This window comes from Pinus tabuliformis, chromosome 3_1 (assembly GCF_031772625.1).
Source record: "Pinus tabuliformis cultivar Carrire ecotype Pingquan chromosome 3_1, CPIR1, whole genome shotgun sequence".
Classification (NCBI taxonomy): Eukaryota; Viridiplantae; Streptophyta; class Pinopsida; order Pinales; family Pinaceae; genus Pinus; species Pinus tabuliformis.
The window spans coordinates 184,471,859-184,497,900 of NC_142301.1; the positions used below are offsets into that span (position 1 = coordinate 184,471,859).

Genomic DNA, 26,042 nt, shown 5'->3' on the forward strand with positions numbered 1-26,042 from the left:
TAAATCTCGTCATGGTGGCCCTGAGAAATAATTTCAGAATACTCAGAGAAGATGGGGGTTCTGATGTAGAGGATAAATAAAAAGGGTGATTAGGAGATCAGGAAGAAATAGAGAACCAATGAAAGAAAATACTTGAAAAATATCAACTCAGTTCGAGTGCCATGAGTCAATCATAATCCTTGTTCAAAATGCAAGAAAATGTTGATATCAAGTCGTACCATGATGATATCATCGCTCTTAAGATAAATCGCTTGTTGCAACAATTGGAAGTGTATTTCAGTGTCCATCACATTAAGGAAGCATAGAAACTTTTGCTTGCGCAGCTGAAATTAGAGGGCCATTCCCTAACTTGGTGGGAAAGCCACCCAAAGACCCTAGGGTTGGAAGGAGAGCCTCTAGTGACTAAGTGGGAAGACTTTAAAACCCTCATTAATTCATAGTTTTACCCTATTGGGTATGTAAAATACCAGTGGATCCAGTGGCACTACTTTAGGCAAAATCCAGGGCAAAACGTGTAGGACTACACCACATAGTTCAAAAAGATGGCCATAATGCTAGGCATATCCCCAAACAATCCATATGTACTCCTCAAGTATATGGGGGATTTACACCACCATTTTTGGGAGAAATGATGTTGTTCAAGCCTAAATCAGTGGATGAGGCTTATGTACAAGCATAGTACTTGGAGAACATAGGCCTGAAGAAAGCACAATCAAGGGGATCGAAGTAGAAGGAGCAATATGATGCTTCTAAGGATGGGAAAAAGAGGCAGAAATGGAAAACATATAAAAATATGGCAGCCACAACACACCAATGCAAAGATCACAACAACCATTGTAACATCGATGACCATAGAGAGGAGAAGTGCTAGAATTTGCATCCAGATCTTAACCCAGTGAAAAAAATAAATATAATAAGAAGAAGAATATCATGGTCATTGATTCGAGCAACCAAGTTGAAAGCAACTCAGATGTGGATGAGAAGATCATTTTTAGATCAGTGCAGGAGGTGGTGAATCTTAGTAGGCTTCAACAATAGGAAGAGAAATAAATGGCCAAACTTTTCCATATAAAGATAGAGGTCAAGAAGACCAATATTGATGATTTGTTTGACCCAGTATCACATGCAAATGTCATTGCAATAAAGTTAGTCAATAAATTGGGACTCAATGTTTTTGATCATCCAAGCCCATATCCACTAGGATGGATAACTAAGGATGTATAGTTGAAGGTAACAAAACAATGCAAAGTTAGATTTTCCATCAATGTTGATTTTATTAATGAAGTAGAACTAGATGCAATTCCCCATGATGTATGTGGAGTTGAGTTTGGGAGTCTCTATATGTACATGCAAGATGAAATATTCATGTGGAGAGCTAACCAGTATTGACTCGTTAAATATGGAAAATCGTTCACCGTCAACGTGCACAAAGGAAAGTCAAAAAATTTGTTGGTAAGTTGCAACCAAGCCAAGAAATTGACTAGCTCCAGCAAGAAGTATGTTTTATTGTTTTTAAGAGAAAAACAATTAAATGCATAAGAGACAATAAGAGGCAAGGCATACCTATATAGGTGCACTAAGAAACAAAAAAAATAACTGGAAGAGTTTCTACATGAATATAGGGATGTGTTCGAAGAGCCTAAAGGGTTACCACCTAAGAGGGAAGTGGAGCACAAGACCCAGTTATTGATGGACTCCCCATTGACAAACATTAGGTTGTATAGGCAATCTGTTATAGAATCAAGTGAGGTTAAGAAAAAATTGTAGCAACTGATGGAACAAAGTATCATTTTATCGAGTACATTACCATGTGGGTCACTCATCATCATTGTGCCAAAGAAGGGTAGGACTTGGAAATGTGTATAGATTACAGGGTGTTGAAAAAAATCATTCTCAAGAACAGGTACCCCCTATCCAAGATAGATGATCTCTTGGATCAATAGCAGCAAGAAAAATAATTCACCAAGCTAGACATAAAGTCTTGATATCACCAAGTTCAAGTAAGAGAAGAAGATACCTAGAAGAATTCTTGCAAAACTACGCAAGGTTTGTATGAGCAGTTAGTCATGCCAATCAACCTATGTAATGCACCAGCTACATTTATGAGATTAATGAATGATGTAATGCACCATTTTATAGATTCATTTATTTTTTTCTATTTGGATGATATATTGGTATATAGTGCTATATGGGAGGAGCACATATCACATTTAACGTGAGTGCTAGAGACATTAAAGAAGCACCAGCTACTAGAAAACCTCAAGAAGTGTGAGTTTTCACAATAGTTTGTGTTGTATCTGTGGTATGTGATAAGTGGAGGAGAGCTCAAGATAGATCCTGTTAGACTCCGTCTCATGTCAGAGATAGATTCTTCTTCAAAACCCTGTTTTGAAGAAGAAATCATTAATATGTAATTTGTCATGACGTTCTATAGCTCTACAGCTCTTCAAATGACAGTGTTTTGATGTGGATGATGAGACAATCCCTGCAAAAGTTAGACATGGATTTACATTCTCCGCAGCTGATGAACAAGGACTAGACCATGCATTACTATAGAGAGAGGCCAAATTGGTGGCTAGCAAGAGCAAGAGCTCAACAAGCCCGCATTCTAGCTTCACTCGACAATCTGCTGCAAATTCATTTATGTTTTGATAATATAACAATTTGAAGAAAACAAACATGACTTATTCAGAACTACGAGGCCACTATTTTGTTTTGACAGCATCTTTCGATGACATTGATGCAAGCATGTATGATGGGTTGATAGTTCCTGGAGGAAGGGCACCTGAGTACCTAGCTCTAAATGAATTTGTTCTTAAATTGGTCAAGCTGTTTTCTGATTCAAACAAGCTCATTTCTTTTATCTGTCGTGGGCAATTGATTCTTGCTGGTGCAGGTATATTGAAAGAGAAAACATGTACTGCGTATCCAGCTGTAAAGCTTGATGTATTGCTTTCTGGCGGTGAATGGTTAGAGCCAGAACCTATAACTACGTGTTTCAGAGATGGGAATTTAGTGACAGCAGCAGCTTGGCCTGCACACCCACAATTTATCTCTCAGATCATGGCATCATTGGGAATTAAAGTGTCGTTTTGAGGAGTTGTGCGCATTGTCTGTAAACTCAATTTCTACTCCGTGTGTATAAAAACTACTATGCTGTAGAGGACCACTAGATATAATAAGTTGCAGTTGCAGTGTAAGTTGATGTCTTCATTAAGTTAACATAAAATAAAGGGATCAACAGGCAATCAAATGAAAGTGGCTCAAAATATCAATCGGTCTCTTTCAGCCCTGGGGGATGTTATTAGTGCACTGGCTTCTGAAGGGCGGCATACAGAAATCACAAGCTCACGATGCTTATGAGTGATGCACTTGGTGGCGATGACAAAACATTAATGTTTGCAAATATATCCCCAGGGGAATCCATTATGGATGAGACCCATAATTTTCTTTCATATGCTACCCAAGTTCGCTCAATTGTAAATGATGGAAAGCGCTGGACAAAGCCAATGGTTCTTACGGCATCTCTCTTCGCTTTGGCATTAGATTTGTATTGAAACATCATTCTATGGTTCTCTGGCTGCCATTCCTTTTGGCACTATGGGTTGGAGGTAATGAGAAACACCCACCAGATGACATCAATGCAGCTCTAAAGAATGACTTGCAGCTTCATCCTTATTTGAAGTCCCCTGACATTGGAACAAATTTAATGAATTCACATACATGGCCCAAAGCCTCTGAAGATCCTAGCCGATACCTTGATGGAACCCGTGTATACATACAAGGATCTTTATGGGATGGATTTGCCAGTGGAGATGGAGAATTTACAGATGGCCCCTATAATATCCAAAATCCAGAAGACTTTTTCAAGGATGACTTTTATAAATATGGGTTTAATCCTGAGGTGGGTTCTGTAGGTATGCCACTTGCAACCACTATCAGAGCAACAATGCCTCCAGAAGCATGGCAAATTCCACTGTTTCAGAAGCTCCCAAATGGCTACATTAAAGAAGTGCCAAATCCTGTTTGGGACTATCACAAGTATATCCCATATTCTAACCCTGGAACGGTCCATGATCAAATTGAAATGTATGGAGAGCCAAAGAGTCTGGATGATTTCTGTGAGAAGGCACAACTTGTCAACTATGTTCAATATAAGGCACTTTGGAAGGGTGGACGTCAAGGATGTGGACAAAATACGCAGGTGTTCTAATTTGGAAAACCCAACATCCATGGCCGGGTTTGAGAGGTCAATTTTATGACTATTTTCATGAACAGACATCAGGATTCTATGGTGTCTGTTCAGCTGTAGAACCAATCCATGTGCAGTTGAATCTGGCAACATATTTTATTGAGATAGTGAACACAACATCAAGTCCCTTGTCAAATGTTATAGTGGAGGTCTCAGTATGGGATTTGGAAGGGACCTGTCCATACCACAAAATCAACAAAAATATATCAGTGCCATCAAAAATAACACTTCCAGTTTTTGAAATGCAGTATCCAAAATCACATAATGCAAAGCCGGTTTATTTTCTTCTCCTCATGCTTCTTGATACATCAGCAAAACCTTTATCGAGGAACTTTTATTGGCTCCATTTGCCAAGTCATTCTCTCCCTAATGTTGAAGATCATGACAACCAACATGAGCCCATTAGCATCGAGAATAATTGTGAATATGGAAGTATGAATGTAGAAGAACCTGCAACGGAGACAACAGAGGGATTGCGTTCAAGGGTGTCAAGTTTTTTCTTTTTTTAGAAAGAACAAAAACATTCAAGTGACAGAGATAAAAGGGGCTGGGGACATCTGGAAAGAGCAGTCTTTGCCATTTCTCATTCAACAAAAGCCGCAGATGCCTGAAAGCGTAGATTCATGTGTTAGTTTCATCGGTATCGCACCATGCTCAACAGATATGCCCATCATTATTGGATAAGAAAGATTCTGTGTTCTGGCAATTGAATACTCCGGCATTCAATTCAATATGCGGTGGATTTACTCCAGATCAGCAAAATCTTTTCCTAAGTTCGGTAAAATGGCCAACGCATTGCAAGATGGCAAGATTTGGGGAGCAGTTGCAAAATGGCATATACGATTAGATTGCCTATATCTTCAGATTGACACCTGTGAACGCTACTTGTGAAAGGATGCGTTATTCCATCTCAGCAGCGCCGATCGTTTTGTTTTTTTTTAGTTTTATATATTAATAATGATAAAACAAATCGCTGATTTTGGGTCGATTTGTTTTAGCAGCATGTATTTATTATATTAAAAGAAGAGAGAGTTAGTCAGAGGAGATTTTCTGAGTGCTGAGAGTGCTGGAGGAGAACTGAGCTCCATTGTACAGTCTTTGACAGAGGGATTTTTAATGAAAATTTCACAGCTCTAACTTCTGAGATTCATGTGGTATGTTAATTTAGCATAAGTTTTCCCTTTGTCTCATATGTAAACTGTTATGTTTCATTCACTTCATGATCATTTCTAATTGATCAAATGAAGTGTTTAGGTAGAATTCATAGTATTATATGCTCTGCCTATAAGTTTGTTCAATTCAATGTTTTCTTCTGTTTGACAAGGATTCAGTTCTATGCCCTTGTCAGCTCCTCACCAGTCTTGCCATCCCATTTAAAATCTAGATTTGATGCTAAATTCCTTGCCTACCTTGCCTCAGTCGTCAACCTGTGTTGTTCATTATATTTCTCTGTTTGAAGCTGTGATTTTTCCCATGCAGCTCAGAAAAACCCCGTTAGTTGATTAAAAACCCCAAATCAACCTTCAAATCAGTTTACTAGCCTAACATCTGTGTTACCTTGATTGGTCATCTCTTCCCATTGAAAATTTACCGAGATTGACTGGAGAGAGCCTTCTCCTGCCCCGTAGGGCTAGCTACGAGGCTGAATGGTTTGATGTAGCTTTGAGATTTGCCTTTTCAGCCTGAGGTGAAATTTCAAGTGCTAACATACTGGCGACCATACTGGGGAGAACATCAAATTTCTTGTTCATAGACGTGTTATTTCATAAGTCTTAGACGGAGCCTGAAGTTACTCCAGGTAGCCTTCGAAAACGCTCTTGTTTTACATCAGCGCAAGTAGATAAACGCTGCTTCAGTCAATCTCCGTGAGCTTGTGAATATAGCGCTTCTCTGACATCTTATCCCCATGTATTTGTTAACTCTTAGCCGTGGATGATAGGTTGAGAGTTTTCAGAGGCTGAACCATTCACCTGGCGACTCCAACTCGATCCAGACATTCCAACGCTTGCTGATCCATTCATGCAATGGTAGGGTATTGGGCAAACCCTGCATTTTGTGAAGCTCTAAACGGAGTTAGAGAATTGTTAGTGGATATTGAAATTAATGAAGAATTTTTCAGTGACTTCTTTCAAAGTTTGAAATCTCCAGAGTTCTCTCCTGAAGCTAAAATTGGTGCCTGTGAGTTAATTGTTGAAAGAATTGAAAAGGAGATTCAGTGTCTCGACGAGCAAATTCAGTCATATGATTTCCAAGACCCTAAAAAGTTCTTGGAAATCCTTCCTCATTCGAAACAAGATATCATAGAATTGCCTACAGTCGTTTACATTGACAGTGTGCAGCTGGAAGTATGCATCGCAGAGTTGGGGCAGCCAACAGAGTCCGGCTTCCGTGATCCTATTGCGGCATATATGGACATGTTTTTTAGTTTGATTGACAGATCAGACTGTCTTTTCCGTGACCAGGCTCAGTACGTGCATGAAGGGCTGCCAGCAATTGCATCTGTGACTTCGTGGCATCATTCTCAAGTGGCTTCATTGTCAGGTTTACTCGAATGGTTAATATGGCATTTTAGCATTACCTGATCTCTTGTTTATACAACAGATTAGAGTAGATGTTGTACACAAATAAGCAGCCATAAGGGCAACATCTTGTTTTAGTTGGCTTGAAGATTGTTAAGTTGTTTTTTCAGTCATTTCAGTCTTGAGATCAAATCAGTTTGAGTTCAGTTTCAGTTGTGTCGATGATGACTCCATTGCCCAATGGGTGGAGGCACTGTCTGCTCTCCCAAAGTTCTGCGGTTCTTGGCACCTCCACGGAGTGACAGCTGCCATCCCAAGTGGAGCTGATGTTAGACTCCGTCTCATGTCAGAGATAGATTCTTCTTCAAAACCCTGTTTTGAAGAAGAAATAATTAATATGTAATTTGTCATGATGTTCTATAGCTCTACAACTCTTCAAATGACAGTGTTTTGATGTGGATGATGAGACAATCCCTGCAAAAGTTAGACATGGATTTACATTCTCCGCAGCTGATGAACAAGGACTAGACCATGCATTACTATAGAGAGAGGCCAAATTGGTGGCTAGCAAGAGCAAGAGCTCAACAAGCCCGCATTCTAGCTTCACTCGACAATCTGCTGCAAATTCATTTATGTTTTGATAATATAACAATTTGAAGAAAACAAACATGACTTATTCAGAACTACGAGGCCACTATTTTGTTTTGACAGCATCTTTCGATGACATTGATGCAAGCATGTATGATGGGTTGATAGTTCCTGGAGGAAGGGCACCCGAGTACCTAGCTCTAAATGAATTTGTTCTTAAATTGGTCAAGCGGTTTTCTGATTCAAACAAGCTCATTTCTTCTATCTGTCGTGGGCAATTGATTCTTGCTGGTGCAGGTATATTGAAAGAGAAAACATGTACTGCGTATCCAGCTGTAAAGCTTGATGTATTGCTTTCTGGCGGTGAATGGTTAGAGCCAGAACCTATAACTACATGTTTTAGAGATGGGAATTTAGTGACAGCAGCAGCTTGGCCTGCACACCCACAATTTATCTCTCAGATCATGGCATCATTGGGAATTAAAGTGTCGTTTTGAGGAGTTGTGCGCATTGTCTGTAAACTCAATTTCTACTCCGTGTGTATAAAAACTACTATGCTGTAGAGGACCACTAGATATAATAAGTTGCAGTTGCAGTGTAAGTTGATGTCTTCATTAAGTTAACATAAAATAAAGGGATCAACAGGCAATCAAATGAAAGTGGCTCAAAATATCAATCGGTCTCTTTCAGCCCTGGGGGATGTTATTAGTGCACTGGCTTCTGAAGGGCGGCATACAGAAATCACAAGCTCACGATGCTTATGAGTGATGCACTTGGTGGCGATGCCAAAACATTAATGTTTGCAAATATATCCCCAGCGGAATCCATTATGGATGAGACCCATAATTTTCTTTCATATGCTACCCGAGTTCGCTCAATTGTAAATGATGGCAAGCGCTGGACAAAGCCAATGGTTCTTACGGCATCTCTCTTCGCTTTGGCATTAGATTTGTATTGAAACATCATTCTATGGTTCTCTGGCTGCCATTCCTTTTGGCACTATGGGTTGGAGGTAATGAGCAACACCCACCAGATGACATCAATGCAGCTCTAAAGAATGACTTGCAGCTTCATCCTTATTCGAAGTCCCCTGACATTGGAACAAATTTAATGAATTCACATACATGGCCCAAAGCCTCTGAAGATCCTAGCCGATACCTTGATGGAACCCGTGTATACATACAAGGATCTTTATGGGATGGATTTGCCAGTGGAGATGGAGAATTTACAGATGGCCCCTATAATATCCAAAATCCAGAAGACTTTTTCAAGGATGACTTTTATAAATATGGGTTTAATCCTGAGGTGGTTTCTGTAGGTATGCCACTTGCAACCACTATCAGAGCAACAATGCCTCCAGAAGCATGGAAAATTCCACTGTTTTAGAAGCTCCCAAATGGCTACATTAAAGAAGTGCCAAATCCTGTTTGGGACTATCACAAGTATATCCCATATTCTAACCCTGGAACGGTCCATGATCAAATTGAAATGTATGGAGAGCCAAAGAGTCTGGATGATTTCTGTGAGAAGGCACAACTTGTCAACTATGTTCAATATAAGGCACTTTGGAAGGGTGGACGTCAAGGATGTGGACAAAATACACAGGTGTTCTAATTTGGAAAACCCAGAATCCATGGCCGGGTTTGAGAGGTCAATTTTATGACTATTTTCATGAACAGACAGCAGGATTCTATGGTGTCCGTTCAGCTGCAGAACCAATCCATGTGCAGTTGAATCTGGCAACATATTTTATTGAGATAGTGAACACAACATCAAGTCCCCTGTCAAATGTTACAGTGGAGGTCTCAGTATGGGATTTGGAAGGGACCTGTCCATACCACAAAATCAACAAAAATATATCAGTGCCATCAAAAATAACACTTCCAGTTTTTGAAATGCAGTATCCAAAATCACATAATGCAAAGCCGGTTTATTTTCTTCTCCTCATGCTTCTTGATACATCAGCAAAACCTTTATCGAGGAACTTTTATTGGCTCCATTTGCCAAGTCATTCTCTCCCTAATGTTGAAGATCATGACAACCAACATGAGCCCATTAGCATCGAGAATAATTGTGAATATGGAAGTATGAATGTAGAAGAACCTGCAACGGAGACAACAGAGGGATTGCGTTCAAGGGTGTCAAGTTTTTTTTTTAGAAAGAACAAAAACATTCAAGTGACAGAGATAAAAGGGGCTGGGGACATCTGGAAAGAGCAGTCTTTGCCGTTTCTCATTCAACAAAAGCCGCAGATGCCTGAAAGCGTAGATTCATGTGTTAGTTTCATCGGTATCGCACCATGCTCAACAGATATGCCCATCATTATTGGATAAGGAAGATTCTGTGTTCTGGCAATTGAATACTTCGGTATTCAATTCAATATGTGGTGGGTTTACTCCAGATCAGCAAAATCTTTTCCTAAGTTCGGTAAAATGGCCAACACATTGCAAGATGGCAAGATTTGGGGAGCAGTTGCAAAATGGCATATACGATTAGATTGCCTATATCTTCAGATTGACACCTGTGAACGCTACTTGTGAAAGGATGCGTTATTCCATCTCAGCAGCGCCGATCGTTTTTTTTTTTTAGTTTTATATATTAATAATGATAAAACAAATCGCTGATTTTGGGTCGATTTGTTTTAGCAGCATGTATTTATTATATTAAAAAAATTATTTGTAAAAGAAGAGAGATTTAGTCAGAGGAGATTTTCTGAGTGCTGAGAGTGCTGGAGGAGAACTGAGCTCCATTGTACAGTCTTTGGCAGAGGGATTTTTAATGAAAATTTCACAGCTCTAACTTCTGAGATTCATGTGGTATGTTAATTTAGCATAAGTTTTCCCTTTGTCTCATATGTAAACTGTTATGTTTCATTCACTTCATGATCATTTCTAATTGAGCAAATGAAGTGTTTAGGTAGAATTCATAGTATTATATGCTCTGCCTATAAGTTTGTTCAATTCAATGTTTTCTTCTGTTTGACAAGGATTCAGTTCTATGCCCTTGTCAGCTCCTCACCAGTCTTGCCATCCCATTTAAAATCTAGATTTGATGCTAAATTCCTTGCCTACCTTGCCTCAGTCGTCAACCTGTGTTGTTCATTATATTTCTCTGTTTGAAGCTGTGATTTTGCCCATGCAGCTCAGAAAAACCCCGTTAGTTAATTAAAAACCCCAAATCAACCTTCAAATCAGTTTACTAGCCTAATATCTGTGTTACCTTGATTGGTCATCTCTTCCCATTGAAAATTTACCGAGATTGACCGGAGAGAGCCTTCTCCTGCCTCGTAGGGCTAGCTACGAGGCTGAATGGTTTGATGTAGCTTTGAGATTTGCCTTTTCAGCCTGAGGTGAAATTTCAAGTGCTAACAGATCCTACCAAGATGGAGGCCATCATGAAATGGCATTGGGACAACACATTACCTAAGGAAATCATAGCCTCAATTTTAATGGTAGCAGCACCGCTCCATGCCAGAACAACAAGTAGCAAGAGTTTCAGTGGGGAAAGGATCAGTAGAGGGATTTCAAAGGGCTAAAGAAGAATATTAGTCAAGCACCATCTCCTGCATTACCAAACTTGCGGAAACATTTTAAAGTGGAGACAAATGCGATTGGGTATGTTACGACAGTGGTCTTGATGCAATGATGAAGGCTTGTATGCTACCATTTTGATGTATTTCATGGGGCAGTTCCTAACTACCCTACGTACGAAAAAAATCTCTATGCCTTCGTGCAAGTTGTGAAGAAGTGGAAGCACTATCTAATGGGAAAGGAGATAGTACCCGTAGGCCTAGAGTAATCTACATCAAACCAAGCATTACAAGTGGATGTGGTTTCTATAACATTTTCATTTAGTGATTAAGTACAAGAAGGGAAACACAAACAATTTGGCCAGCATGCTTTCAAGGCCACCCACACCAAAAATCGTAGCATTGGGAACTTTGATGCACATGGATTCATTCACCCATGATGCATGTACAGAGGCATATTCATAGGATCATAGCTTCAAGGAGGTGTATCAGTAGTTTCAAAGTCAAAGTCATGTGCACGATGGTGACAACACCATTGACTACCATCTCTAGGATGGGTTACTCTACAGGATGGATAAGCTATGTGTTCCTAAAGGTGAGTGATTGCAACTAATTAGAGAGGCCACAACTCTAAGGTTGTAGGGCACTTTGGTGTAGGGAAGATCATGGACAATGTTGTCACCTTCTGAAAAGAGAGTTCCAGTTGTACAAAGAGGGAAAAAATAATAGAGATGTTTGGAGCTAGCCTCCAAGCCATATGTTATCCATGATAACCCCTAGAAATAATTTTTAGTTTGATTAATCATTTGCATCTATCTGCTACTTTTCTGAAAGAGGTTGTTGTGCTTTACAAATTGGGGATTAAAGGAGGAAGAAAAGGTCCAGTTTAAATTGTTTTGGAGAAATTTAAATATTCTCTTCAATCCATTTCTTTCACAAACCCCATTTCTTCCCTTTTATTTAACTCTAGCCATAGTGACCCATTTTTTAACTCTAGCTGAAATCCCTTGTATATCCAACTCTAGCCATGTTTCCCATTCCCCTTTGAAATGTTTTAAAACATTCAGAAATCATGTCGAAACCCTTTTTAAGCGTTGGGACCCACAAACCATAATTGCTATCGACCCCTTCCCTTTTTGTGATACATATCCTCTCGTCTCCCTTTTTAACTTCTGCGATTGCGATATCACATATCGCAAATTTCCCCCGTCGGTTTCCATATCCAAGTCCCGTCACCCCTCCTTCTCGTTGATTGCAATAATTCCTTCCCTCGCCAATTGCGATATTGCAATCAGGGATTACACAAGTCAAAGTCCCTCCTCCACTGAAGTCCCTTCCAACTTGTGATTGTGATGTGCGAGAACCCTCTCGGATGTGCTATTTTATGTATCATGCTTTATTGAAGTTTTGCATCCGGAATATTGGAAAGCACTATGAAATATGGTAAAAGGGTCCTCTCCTGTATTGTGATTGTGATATCAACAGGCCTAGATCAATGGCCCAGATGGAATCGACTTGGATCAACGACCCAGATCAACGAACATTAAAACGGCTATTTTGCTTTCGCTCAGTGGGACGGTGAGGGTATTTTTTGGCGTATATCCAGAAGCACGATCATCAAATGGATAAAATAGAGGAAATACTATGAAATGGCCGATTGTGATATCCCGAGTGGGTCCAATCCCGCATATCGACGATCGTAAGTGTCAAGGGGAGACATTGAAGGTGAGCATCAGAAATCACCGATATGTGGGATTCTATTTAACAAAGGGTCGAGCCTTACAAACACGAGCCCAAAGGTCCTAGCACCCAAAAACTAAAATATTGGTTGTAGCCCTCAGCCACATGAAGCAAAATGGGCTAAAGTAGATCAAAATGTCCCGTCCCGTAAGGACCTTTAATGGAAAACCCTGATGTGATAACTCTGCGATAAGGTAACGCAAAACCTTAAATGCATGGTGGGTCGGCAGCTGAGGCATTAAGAAAGGAGATGCAGCGTTCAAAATCAGCATGGGCTGACTTAGAAAGGCCCCTTGTGACACGAAACCAGGGTCGACGCTGACAGAGTAAATGAAGATATGGAATATTGGGAGGACTTGACGATCTAGCATGGTGCTCCATGCAGAGGGAAGACGGAGTACCGCCCAGGCGACCTCTTCTCTTGTAATATGGAATTAAACTGATAATTGAACACTCCCAGTTTTGAAGAATGAACAATCTGAGCAGTAAAGGCAGAAGCAATGGGAATCGGTTGAGTGACACAAGTGGCCAGAGCATGGGCAAGCAACAACTTAAGCAAAGGCAATCCCAGGGATGGGCATGGAGAGATTTTGTTGGCGTTTCCATCTAATTGTTGACCTATTTTGTAATCATGTAATGTGTCGACCATTTAATGAAGAAATTAATCTTTTGTAGTGATTTTTGGGCCACAAAGCCATCCCAGGCTGAGACAGCTAGTCAATCTGACAGCTGAGGCTCGACTGAAGATATTTTGTTGTAATTACTGTTCAATTCCCCCTCTCCAGATAAATAGTGGGAAGAAACACTTCACAAAGGTTCAAAATCCTAAAGAAAGAACTACATGTTATTTTCAAGACTGTATGACTTTATGATATGCATCTTTCAGAATATTAAGGAAATGGTGGTGATTCCCCCTTCGAGTACTACAATATGTTATCCCTCTGTTAAATTCCATTATGTTCATGTTTCCTCTCTAAATTCATGTAATCGTAGCTGCTAGAAATGTTTCATATGTTCTTACAGATTCATTTGTATTGACTCGTTAATGCATGTGCCTGTATGGATCTTTGATATTATATCTTTAAAATTGTGCTCCATGAATCATCGCACACATCCTCTTTCATCCATGATGTTTACCTTTAACATATATAAGTGTAGAATTCTGGAGGCTTCGATCTTTATGTGATAAGTATAGAATTCCTAATGCTTCAAGCTCTATGTGATGAGTTTCTCCTTCTCCTTATCCTCTCCCATTGCTTTTTCAAAACCTATTAAACTCTACGTCTTTGAACTACTCGGACTCCACTAGTTTATGCATATATTTATGTGAGTTGTATATGTGAAGAAGTACCAGAAATACATGGCTTACGCCTTTAGATGAATGAACCACCCCATGCTATTTATTATATATCTTGAAGATATATATATATATATATATATATATATATATATATATATCTATATATATATATATATATATATATATATATCTATATATATATATACACAAAAATATATGTGATGTCTCCAGTTTCCCGAAAATCATATGAGACACACAAAATCTAGATGTTCTAGGCACTGGTCTTGTAACCAATCTAAGGTTGTCTCTATAAGCAAAAACATCTTATGGCGTCGTTACCGGGTAACGTATTGAAGGATTTTTCCCCTGGGATACGACAAGTTAAGCACTCTTTGTGTAGGTGAGCAAAGACGTTATGATTGCATCCTCATTACCTTGGCGACTCCACAAATCCCATTATTATTTATTATCCTCGCTTTTAGAAAGCCTCACACTCACTTAGATACCTCTCAGTAGAAAACCCCATCTATATCTGACCCAACAAAATTAATTTTCAGGAGATTCTGGAAGGAGAAAACTCCTACTACCTATGCTATTGTCTCATCATTCTTTGAAGCCTCCTCATCTAGCTCCCAAGCCGCTTTCATTCACTGCTCATAATTTACTCCTAAGATCCTTACATACCTTGCTCTCAATCTAGCCACTCCTCTAAGTGCTATGCCTCAGGACTACCTAACGCTTTTGCCTAGGTTCAATGGGGAGGATAAAAACACTGCACAGAGGAAAATTGAAACCTTCTGTGCTTTTACTGAGAATCTAAATGTAGAGCAACTAGATGTGGTCCTGAGACTCTTTGTACAATCCCTTGATGGAGAAGACAAAAATGGTTAAAATCCATACCTAATTCCTCCATCACTTCCTGGGAGGAACTCGAAAACTCTTTCACACAAAATTGGGGTGAAAAGAGAAATCATGAGTATGTCCTCACAGAGTTCAATGCTATAAGGAAGAAGCCAGAAGAGGATATTTTAGAATTCATAAAAAGGTTCAATAAGCAGTATAATAACCTTCCTAGTGAGATAAAGTCCCCTCCAACTGTTGCTCGCGTAGTATTTGTGGGGGCCTTTGAATCCGACTTTAGTTTTACCCTGAGAGAAAGGAAGTCTTGCACTTTGGATCAAATCCAAGTTGATGCTCTTGAGGTAGAAGCAAATTTCACCTCGGCAAGGAAGTCAAGAGGTAAGGATGAACCTACTGAGAAGAAAAGGGGGAAAGAAGAAACATCCTCCTCTATTCAAGCTAAAGAATCGCCATATCTAAAGTGGGAATAAATGGATAAACTCATCAAGAGCTTATCGCATAAGGTGGTGAAGTTTGTAGAGAACAAAAGTATCCTGAAACCGAATTCTCAAGGTAACAACCAAGGTTATAACCCACAGTACAAAAGGACACCATTGCAGATACTTCCAAGGGAAATAAAGGACCAACTTGATCAGATCCCTCATCCTCTATATTTAGAAGATGATCCCGATGAACAATCATCGGATACACATGAGATGCAGGGAAACTTATATTCCTCTTTCTCTGGAGAAGAACATGAAAATATGGCTCACCAAGAGACAACTTATGATAGAGAAGTAGTAGAAAATGAGGAGGACATAGTTTACTATTGTAAATAGTTTTTGGATTTCATGCAAGCACAACTACACCGAAGGTATGATCTGAGATCTTCAAGAAAGAGGTCGACGGAACTGGAACAACAAGAGGGAACTACTCCCCAAGATATTCCCCCAATGCCAAATAAATGGAAAGGTAAGCTGAATCCTGATTCATCTAAGGTAAAAATCCCCTCAAATAAGGAATGCAATAGCTCTGAGGTACACACAGAAGAGAAGGCACCTGTTTTGATAAAAACTACCATCGATAAGGAAAGAGAAGTAGAGCTAGGAGGTGTATAAAAAATCCAGCCTGCATTCAATCTTCAGAAGGAAATCGAAAGGTAAGGATCCATGTTCCTCTAATTGAACTTCCAAAGAATCCCACTTATAAATCCCAAGTCTCTCAGTTCATGCTTCCACCCACCTCAGTACCGACCCATGATTGTTTAAAACTTTAAGAAGAAAGACCAATGGTTGTTTTTGGGCCTCATGTTGAAGAACTTGATCCTTCCACTGCACCCTTCTATGTGACCCTAGTAATTCATCACCACTTATTGCATAACTGCATGTTGGACTCTGGTGCCTCACATAACCTCATGCCTTTAGCCATGATGGAACAACTTGGCTTGCAGATCACCAGGCCTTACAAGGACCTATACTCCTTTGACTCTAAGAGGGTCAAATGCTTGGGAATGATAAAAGATCTAGTGGTAAACCTGGCTCAAATCCATGTGAAGAGCGTAGTGATGGACATCGTAGTGGTATATATTCCCCCTTGATTCGGCATGCTCCTATCTAGGTCTTGGGGTTCCAAGGTGGGGGGCTCTATCAAATTAGATCTAACTTATGCCACTATTCCCACTTTTGGAGGTGAAGAAAGGAGGTTGTACAAAGAGTCCAGATTTGTAAAATTGTGACCCGAGCGGAAGGTGCTAAAAAATCCCCAATGTATGGAAAAGAAAGCGACCTCTCATGCTTGTTCCTAGAAGAATATGGGACCATCTTAGAAGAAACACCCGCACATCTAACGATGCAAGTAGAACACCAACACATAAATGAAAACAAAGTGTGGAAATTATACTTTGGCAGAGAAAATTCCAAAGCTGGAACTGGAGCAGGAGTATTGTTGGTATCTCCTGAGGGAAGCTTTATACCCCTCTCATTCAAGCTGGAGTTTGAGGCAATCAACAACGTGGTATAGTATGAGGCATTGCTCCTTGGGCTACAAACAATAATGAATATGAATATTGAATTCTTAATTATGCATGGAGACTCCAAGATAATTGTAAAGCAGATCAGAAATCAGTGCCAGGCTAAACACCCCAGATTGAGGACTTACCAGAATGAAGTTTGGGATTTAATTGATAACTTCTTCCTGGCCTTTAATATCCAATTTCTTCCCAGAGAAGGAAACATAATGGTTGATTCCCTTGCTGTAGTAGCAAGCAATTTCAAACCCCCTCAAAATCCGCTTCTCAGGTATGAGGTGGAGGTTAGATACAAACCCTCTATACCTGATAATGTCAAGCACTGGCAAGTATTCGAGGACGATGAGCAGATCAAATGATTTATAGAAGTAGTTGGGGAGTTCGCTAACTCAACCTTTGATCAAGGAGAGGAAAAAGAGGCAGATCAAGAACCCACTTTGTGGGAAGACACAATGGCTGGACATAAAATTCTACAACTGAAAGGGAATACCATTCCTTGTGGGCTAGTCCCATTGTAAAGATTATTTAATAAGGATGATGTAGCCTCCAAACCAATGGCTCTGGAGATGGATGAAAAAGTAGAAGATTGCAATATCGTCTCAGAGGATGAACCCTATATGGTTAGACTATCAAAAGGAATCCCTTCGCAATATAAACAAAGGTATTTAAATCTCTTCGAGACCTATAAGGATATGAGAAAATACTTCGGCGTAAATCACATGGAATTACATTTATCGACGCGTTTGAAACCAACCAGTGTGGTTCATCGTCAAGACAAGTTGAAGAATCAGATCTAGGCTGCATGTTAAATAGTTAGAGCAGGACCTCCAACGACTATATTTGACCAGGCAACGGCTAAATTGACCAGCTAACGGCTATATTTGACTTGGAAATGGCTAGCAAGACAAGACCAAGGGAAAGGAGAGCAATTTAATTAAAAATTAAAATAAGTTAAAGTTACAGAATTTAAATAATTATTAAATTGATAGTTAGTTATACTAGTATTAAATCAAAGGGGGGTTTTTACATTAAAAATACATCAAAGTTATTAACTATTTCAAATTTATTTTAATTTTAGAGGTTAATAAAAAGAAAATCCTATTGTTAGGATTGTTATAAATTTAAGTTTAACATAATAAGAATTTTTTATTTTATTTAATTTAATTGTTTATTTATTTATTAATTTGTTAAAAAATAATAATAATAATAATAATAAAATAAATAAATAGATAAATAGATAAATAAAATCCTATTGTTAGAATTGTTATTTTAAAGTTTAGTCTAATAAGAATTTATATTTTAATTTTACTTAATTGTTTATTTATTAAAAAAAAAAACATATTGTTAGAATAGTTCTTTTTAAAGTTTATTTATTTATTAATTAAAAAGGCTTAAACTAAAGGCTATTTGAATATATTATATTATATAAACAAACCCTCAAAGAACCATGGTAAAAGATAGTAGGTTAAAGGATAATAAGGGGAAACTAACTAATAAGAAAACCCAAAAACAAGCTAAAAAAGGCGGGAGGGGAGGAAGGGAAGAACACGACTAGGAAGCAAGGGCTAGGACCCAGTAGCTACTGATCTTCCAGTCGTCCTCTCTATTAAGATTGCTTGGCCTTTTTCCAATTTCAAGGGCTTCCCTAAATTTTCGGTGATGGAACTGTGAAACTCTAGCAATAAAACTAGCCTCCTTGATACAAACATGATGCTTGGTTTTCTCCGCATGCTCTACAAGTGCGGAAGACTTGGTTCTACTATGCTTAAGGTTAGCTGCTTGCTCACTAATCTTCTGATTAATAGAGCGCCCAGTTTCACCAATATAGGGGGTCCCACAGGAACAAGGAATAATATAGACGCCTTTCATGTCCTTGGGGTCGATAGGATCCTTCACTGATCGGAGGGAATTACGAATGGTGTTAAGGGGTAGGAAGGTCAAGGGAACATTATGTTTCCTAAGAATCCTCACTATCTTATCAGTGGTCCCTTGCACAAATGGTAGGTGGACCCCTGGGACACGTTCTTTTGGATCTTTTTTAGTTAACGAATTTTTGGTAGCATTGAGGAAAGCCTTCTGACCCAGGTATCTACTATAACCATTCTCAACAAATACATTAAGGAGATGGGATTTCTCTTTCTCAAAGCTCTTTTCCTCAGAGATCCTTAGGGCCCGAGTAGCTAGGGTGTTGAGAACACCCAACTTCTGAGCTGGGAAATGGTGGGAATTGGCATGAAGATACTGCTCCGTATGTGTCTTCGTTCGAAACACTTGGTGGGAGAGTGAACCATCACTATTCTTTGAAATCAAAATATCAAGGATATAGTTGTTCGGAAAGCCAGAACAAAGATATAGTTGTTCTGAAAGCCAACAAAGGTGGGGCTAGTGTCATTCTTAACAAAGTAGATTACTACAATAAGATGTTGGATCATCTTCATAATAGTGGAAGCTATAAGAAGCTTTCCAAAAACCCGCTAAAGAATATTTCGAGGATTTTGGCTCTTGCCATCAAAACCAGTAGCTTAGTGAGCGCCCTACACCATAAACTCATTGAAAGCAATCCCATCACTCCTAGGATCTATGGGCTCCCTAAAATTCACAAGGAGGGAGCTCCCCGAAGGCCCATTGTCAACACTATTGGAGGTCCTACCTACCTTCTTGCAAAATTCCTTGCCTCCAAACTTAAACCCTTAGTTGGTCATACAGAGTCCTTCGTTAAAGACTCTGCTTCCTTTGTTGAGGAGCTCAAGGAAATTAAGCTTAACCCCAGGGAAATTCTTGTTAGCTTTGATGTAGTTTCCCTTTAGACATGCATCCCTATAAAGGAGGCCATGGAGGTGATCAACCGCCTAATGGATCTCGATACCGCTCGATTAGTTGAGATCTGTCTCACTTCCACCTTTTTTAGTTTTGAAGGGGAGTTCTTTGAGAAAACCTGTGGCGTTTCCATGGGATCACCCCTATCCCCTATCGTTGCTAATCTTTTTATGGAAGATTTTGAATCCAAGGCTCCAAACTTAGCCCGCCTCCTGCCTAAACTTTGGAAAAGATATGTAGATGACACTAACGTCATTTGGTCTCATGGCCAAGAGGTGTTAGATCTCTTCTTCGATCATCTCAACAGTCAATCCTCGGCCATTAAGTTCACCAAGGAACAAGAAGTTGATGGTTGCCTCCCGTTCCTTGATATTATTATTTCAAAGAATAGTGATGGTTCACTCTCCCACCAAGTGTTTCGAAAGAAGACACATACGGAGCAGTATCTTCATGCCAATTCCCACCATTTCCCGGCTCAGAAGTTGGGTGTTCTCAACACCCTAGCTACTTGGGCCCTAAGGATCTCTGATGAAAAGAGCTTTGAGAAAGAGGAATCCCATCTCCTTAATGTCTTTGTTGAGAATGGTTATAGTAGATACCTAGGTCAGAAGGCTTTCCCCAATGCTACCAAAAATTCGTTAACTAAAAAAGATCCAAAAGAACGTGTCCCAGGGGTCCACCTACCATTTGTGCAAGGGACCACTGATAAGATAGCAAGGATTCTTAGGAAACATAATGTTCCCTCGACCTTCCGACCCCTTAACACCATTCATAATTCCCTTCGATCAGTGAAGGATCCTATCGACCCCAAGGACATGAAAGGGGTCTATATTATTCCTTGTTCCTGTGGGACTCCCTATATTGGTGAAATTGGGCGCTCTATTAATCAGAGGATTAGTGAGCACACAGCTGACCTTAAGCATAGGAGAACCAAGTCTTCTGCACTTGCAAAGCATGCGGAGAAAACCAAACATCATGTTTGTATCGAGGAGGCCAGTGTTATTGCTAGAGTTTCACAGTTCCATCACCGAAAATTTAGGGAAGCCCTTGAAATTGAAAAAAGGCCAAGAAATCTTAATAGAGAGGACGGCTGGAAGATCAGTAGCTGCTGGGTCCCAGCCCTTGCTTCCTAGTCATGTTCTTCCCTTCCTCTCCTCCTGCCTTTTTTAGCTTGTTTTTGGGTTTTCTTATTTGTTAGTTTCCCCTTGTTATCCTTTAACCTACTATCTTTAAGCCTTTTTAATTAATAAATAAATAAACTTTAAAAAGAACTATTCTAACAATAGGATTTTTTTTTTTAATAAATAAACAATTAAGTAAAATTAAAATATAAATTCTTATTAGACTAAACTTTAAAATAACAATTCTAACAATAGGATTTTATTTATCTATTTATCTATTTATCTATTTATTTATTTATTTTATTATTATTATTTTTTAACAAATTAATAAATAAATAAACAATAAAATAAAATAAAATAATAAATTCTTATTATATTAAACTTAAATTTATAACAATTTTCCTTTTGTTAACCTCTAAAATTAAAATAAATTTGAAATAGTTAATAACTTTGATGTATTTTTATGTAAAAACCCCCCTTTGACTTAATACTAGTATAACTAACTATTAATTTAATAATTATTTAAATTCTTTAACTTTAACTTATTTTAATTTTTAATTAAATTGCTCTCCTTTCCCTTGGTCCTGTCTTGCTAGCCGTTTCCAAGTCAAATATAGCCGTTAGCTGGTCAATTTAGCCGTTTCCTGGTCAAATATAGTCGTTGGAGGTCCTACTCTAACTATTTAACAGGCGGCCTAGATCTAATTCTTCAAATTGTCCTGACGATGAACCACGCTGGTTAGTTTGAAACACATCGAAAAATGTAATTCCATGTGATTTACGCCAAAGAATTTTCTCATAAACTTGATATGGATCACAGAAGCCTCAATTCAACCTATAAGGATGTTTTTTCTTGGTCTTCTGAGGACTTAAAAGCATTTGATACTAACATCATACAACATAATATTCCTTTAAAGGGTGGAATAAAATCATGCAACTAGAAGCTCAAGCAGATTAATCCACTCTTACTCCCCTCCATTGAAAAAGAAGTGAGGAAACTTCTATAGTGTAAAATCATAGTGCCTTTAAGGTATTCGGAGTGGGTGGTCAACTTAGTCCCAGTCTGGAAAAAGAATGGAGAAATAAGGCTATGTGTAGATTTCAGAACCTTAACACAACATCATTGAAAGAAAACTACCCACTGCCTAATATGGATTACATATTGCAGAAGGTGGTTGGGTCAGTCAGAATGTCCATGATGGATGGGTTCTCTGGTTAAAACCAAGTGGCAGTCCACCCTGATGATCAAAAGAAGACTACTTTCACCACCCCATGGGGAACATTCATGTATGCTCGCATGCCTTTTGGTCTTATTAATGCAGGGGCCATGTTTCAAAGAGCTATGGATATAGATTTTGTAGGGGAGCAAGACAAGTTCATAGTGGTATATTTGGACGATATCACAGTCTTCTCTAAGACCGATGAAGAACACATCCTCCACTTGAAGCTCACCTTTGAGAAATGCAAGAGGTATGGTCTTTCTTTGAATCCCAAGAAATCTCAGTTCTCCCTGAGTGAGGGGAAGCTACTAGGACACATAGTAGCGCAAGAAGGAGTGAAAATCGATCCTAAGCGAGTTGAATCTATCAGTCATATTCCTCTACCCAGAAATAAGAAATAGGTCCAAGCCTTTTTGGGGAGAATCAATTTCTTGAGGAGGTTCATACCCAACTATGCAGAAATAGTGAAGGGTATTACAGATATGCTAAAAAATGAAAATGAAGTCAAGTGGAGCCTTGCCCCCTGATATTATTTTACTAGAATTAAAGAATCTTTGGCTGAAGCCCCGGTACTAGTTAGCCCTGACTACTCAATGCCTTTCTATATCTTTTCTTTTTCTTCTCTGCATACTATTGCAGCAGTTCTTCTATAGAAGAATAAATATGGTTATGAATAACCCATCGCCTTCTTCAGTCAAGTCCTGAGGGATGATGAGATGAAATATAACATCTTGGAGAAGCAAGCCTATGCATTAGTCAAGGATTTGAAGGCATTTTGAACGTATGTGCTACAATCGAAAATCACAACATTTTTCCCAACGAAAATGGTCAAGGACATGCTTGTGCAAGGAGACAATGAAGGAAAATGGGGTAGGTGGATATAAAATATACAGAAATATGAGTTAGACATAAAACCTACTAAGCTCATAAAAGGCCAGGGGTTGGCCAAGGTTTTATCAGAATCTAATTGCCAAGCTTTAGGGATAAACCTGATAACAGAGGAAGGCAGACTAGAGGTTCAACAGAATGGGATTAAAACATTAGAGAAAAATATCTATGCTAAATATGAGGGATCACCCTGGTATAAGAATATCATCCATTATCTCTTATTCTTGACGTTCCCACTAGGTTTGGATAAATCCAAATACAGAACTCTGATACTGCAAGCTCAAAAGCATATCATATCCAATGGTCAAATCTACTGGAAGGACCCAGTGGGAGTTTTTTTGTTATGTTTGGTAGAAGGAAAAACTCATAAATTGATTGAGGTATTTGATGTAGGAGTTTGTGGAGGCCATTACAGCTAGAAGACCACAGCTCACAAAATCCTCAAGGTAGGATTCTACTGGCCTACATTGTTTGGAAATGTTCATTCCCAGGTCATGTCATGTCAGAAGTGCCAAGTGTTTGCTGAGAGACAAAAACTTTCTCCTCTCCCCTTGATTCCAGTGCATGTGGAAGAACCCTTCAGACAGTGGGGACTAGACTTCATAGGAGAAATAAACCCACCTTCCAGTGGCCAACATAAGTGGATATTAATAGCCACGGATTATTTCACCAAGTGGGTAGAGGTTATCCCAGCCAGAAACACTACTGACTCAGTGGTAATTAAGTTTATGGAGGAAAACATATTATCGTGTTTTAGTTGCCCCACCAAAATCATCACTGACAATGCTCAAGTCTTCAAATCGGCAAAATTCAGCGGCTTCTATCAGAAATTCAATATCATCATCGGGCACTCCACTCCCTACTATCCGCTTTTATATAATGCATTTGGCATTGAAAGTACAAGTGTTATCACGATCATGCACAAACTGTAATGGGAAATTTAGAGAAATGTTGATTTAATGAAATTTTCTAGTTATTATATATGCCTTGTACTTTGTGCCATCACCTTTGTCGATTGAACCGCAATTATGAATACCCATAGATGATGTACATGATGTTATTTTGTCTCCAGATGGTAAGATTTATTTCAAATAACTTAAATCGAGTTCTCAAAAAATCTTGTGGAGCTAGTTTACAGCTACAAGGCTTACTAATGGTTTCAAAAAATGACCATAATTTCATAACATTTCTAAGTAAATGCAATTTAATACTTGTATAATCTAAATAATATGCAAGGAAATGACCTGCACACATCCCTCCCACATGAAAGTACATACTAATCAATTAACGAGTAACGGGGGTGCAAATGGAACTTTATTCCATGAACATGAAATTAATTCAGCGTTAAGCAGAAAATTAGTATCTAATATTAAATTAACTTAGTATCTAATATGAAATTACGTCTCTTTTTTATGTGTGTGAGAAAGGAGTGTTGTGTGGGAGAACGAGTGTGCCTTCCACTAGTTCCTGACTGACCTTCCACTAGTTCCTTCAACAGTTAGAACTAGTTTAAATGAATACAAATAGAAATAACTGACCTTGATTGCTACAAATTAGCAATAAAATATGCTTAACTAAACTCAAAGCCCTCTAACATGAATTTACTAAGCTAACTGAGTGACAAGATCCATGTCACATAAGTTAATTTCATCAAAGTTGTTTGTTGATGTGGAAATTCGAATTTTCTCAATTTGACCAAGGAAAAATAAAATTGAAACTTTCTTGATATATTTTTCAACACTCCCTCTAAGAAAGAAAGGGATTATCAACCACCCCTATCCAACACCTGTAGAACTTGAAATTCCCTCTTGATAAAGCCTTTGTCAAAATTTTAGCATTGTGTTCCTCTCTCGAAATGTATTGTAGCAACATTATCTACCTCTGCACAGAGTCCCATAAATGGTGATACCAGATATCTATATGCTTGGATCGATCGTGAAATACATGATTATCAAAGAGATTGATGAAACTTTGATTATCATAGTTGGATCCATCATCTAACCAAATAGTCCCACAGGTATCTTTCTCATCCAGATCATTGCACATGTTACTTGACTTGCAGCCATGTATTTTGCTTCTGTTGAGCTGAGTGCCACAAATATTTGTTTCTTGTTGTACCAAGAAAATATTGCAGACCCAAAAATGAAAATTCCATCTGATGTACTATTTCATTATGATGGACTTCTTTCCAAATCTACATCCATAAAGCCACACAACTTCACTCCCTTTGTCTGTATGTATCATAGTCCAAATTGGGTAGTACCTCTGAGGTACCGTAAAACATGCTTAGTTTCCTTCCAAAATAATTTAGTTGGCCTAGCCATAGCTTGGCTCAGTTGGTTGACTACATAGCACATATCTAGTCATATGTTCAAAAGATACATTAGAGAACCCACTAATTGTTGATAAATGGTAGCATCCACCTCTTCACCTGAAGCGACATCTTCCTTCCTCCATTTTGTCGCTAGAGGTGCCTCCATGGGTTTAAAAATCTCCATGCGGAATCTTTCTAGTATCTCATTTGCATACTTTCCTTGAGACACAAATAGTTACCAATCGCCTTGCCATACTTCCAACCCAAGGAAGTAGTGCATGAGACCCATGTCCTTCATTTCAAATTTCTTTGCAAGGTCCTCCTTGCAAGACCTGATTAGCTTCTCATCACCAGTCAAGATTAAATCATCAACATATAAGAAAATAATAACCAATTTACCTTCTACCAAGATGTGATAGATGTTTTCATCCACTTCACTTTTGGTAAAGCCCAAACCAATGAGATAACTCTCAATCTTGGTGTACCAAGCATGGGGTGATTTTTTGAGACCATACAACACTCACTTCAGTTTTCACACATGAGACTCTCGATCAAATGTCTTAAAACCTTATGGTTTCTCGATGTACACCTCCTCCTCAATAACACCATTGAGAAATGTTTTTTTCATCCATATTGTGGATCTTCTGTCCCATCTATGTATTTAGTGGACCAATTGATCTAATGGATGAATACCTTGCTAAAGGAGCAAAGGTTTCCTCATAGTCAATTCCCTTAACTTGAGAGTATCCCTTGGAAAAAAATATGGCCTTATACTTCTCTATGCTTCCATCTATTGCATGCTTAACCTTGAGGATCCATGTCAAACCCACAACTAATTTATTTGTCGATCTTGGGACCACTTCCCAAACATTGTTCTTTACAGTGGAT

The 26,042-nt window shown here is 38.8% G+C and overlaps 4 pseudogenes; all 4 read left to right on the top strand.

Annotated features, from left to right (window-relative positions):
* Positions 1 to 2,679: 2,679 nt before the first annotated feature.
* LOC149186409 (protein DJ-1 homolog D pseudogene) lies at positions 2,680 to 3,096 on the top strand (annotated as a pseudogene).
* A 472-nt stretch (positions 3,097 to 3,568) lies between these two features.
* On the top strand, positions 3,569 to 4,213 carry LOC149186410 (mannosylglycoprotein endo-beta-mannosidase pseudogene; annotated as a pseudogene).
* A 3,226-nt stretch (positions 4,214 to 7,439) lies between these two features.
* On the top strand, positions 7,440 to 7,856 carry LOC149186411 (protein DJ-1 homolog D pseudogene; annotated as a pseudogene).
* A 457-nt stretch (positions 7,857 to 8,313) lies between these two features.
* On the top strand, positions 8,314 to 9,619 carry LOC149186412 (mannosylglycoprotein endo-beta-mannosidase pseudogene; annotated as a pseudogene).
* The last annotated feature ends 16,423 nt before the right edge of the window (positions 9,620 to 26,042 follow it).